Below are 1,395 nucleotides of genomic sequence, written 5' to 3'. Positions count from 1 at the left end.
TCCCTCCATCCGTCTGTAACTTTCATCCCTCTCCTCCGATAGGGGTTCAACTGACCAGCATCACACAGCTCTTGATGGTGGCTAGAAGTTGAGTCACCGAGGCAGCCTGGCTCTCCCTCAGCTGAAGGGAGGGACAGAGGGCACTGCAGGTCCAGTTCTTCCAGGACCTGCTATCCTGTGAGCCCCTTCCCTCTAACCAGAGCATCTGGGTCTGTCCTGTGAGCCTTCCCCCTCTGCCCCTGGGGTCTGGGCTGGCGCTCCTCTTCCAACTCCCCTCAGAGGAGCTATTTTATTTCTAAGGAGGCAGGACCCAAGGATTCAAAGACAAAGGTATCATCTTTGCTGGGACCATCACTTCAGGACCATGTCTCTGCCTCTGACCCGAGGAGCTCACCTCCTTCTCAGGCCTCAGACTGGGTCTTCTGTAGTCCAACTAAGGAAGCCCATGGCAGATCAGCTGGTGCGTGAAGCTGCTGAGCTGTGGGCTCAGTTATGAACCCTGACCCTGGAAAGGCAACGGCCACACAGGCGATGCAATTAGCAACCTCCATGATGGAGCGAAGTTGAGGAAAACCCCAAAGTTTTCCTTGCCCCCAGAAGGCACAGTGCCTCACTCTAGTTTTAAGCATTGACATTCAGTAAGAGCTCAATTACCGCCCGATAAGGCCTGGGCTCTGGAACGAAACTGGCCACCTGCTCTGCCGCTTTCATGTGTTTCATAAGAGGTCAGTGCCTACCGTGTGCCTGTTCTACTGTTCTACGGGTTCTACTGTTCTACGTGAACAAGACTTCAGAGTTGCCCCATCTTGCGGAGCCATACTCTTAGCAGGGGAGAGACAGACAGTGAGCCAGCAAAGTGATACATTTAGGGTGCGTTTGTCGGAAAGGCATAAGCGTTATGCCGAAAAAACGAAAAAAGAAAAAGGATCCCTCCACTTTACTGTGTGACTTTGGTTAGGTTTCCCAGCCTTTCTGTTCTTGCTTTCTCTCTGTAAAACAAAGAGCGTCCTAGTACCTACTCACACGGCTATTGTGAACAGACTACTGTGAAACACAGGGGTGCCCGGCATTTACTAGGCACTGAGTAAACGGTGGCTGAATGAATCAAGCAATGAACCAATCACTCGCTGACTCCCGTAGCCCCGCCCCCTCCCCTCACCACCGCGGCCCTGTCACTCAACACCCCAGGGGCGCGACCTCATTGCCCAAGGGCCCTCCGACCTCCCCATCCAGCCCATCCCCAACTCCGCCTCCCCTTACTCCACCGCCAGGGACCCTAGGTCTCAGGGCAGATAACAACCGCAAGCGTCAACTCGCACCGCCCTCGGGGTCAGCAGGGCACTTCCGCTCGCCGTCTCCCCGGGAGCCCGAGCGCTGTGCACGCGCAGGAGCGGG

This window comes from Mesoplodon bidens (genome assembly GCF_964165515.1).
Source record: "Mesoplodon bidens genome assembly, chromosome: X".
Classification (NCBI taxonomy): Eukaryota; Metazoa; Chordata; class Mammalia; order Artiodactyla; family Ziphiidae; genus Mesoplodon; species Mesoplodon bidens.
The sequence above is the reverse complement of the archived record's forward strand: the minus strand, read 5'-3'. Positions refer to the sequence as shown.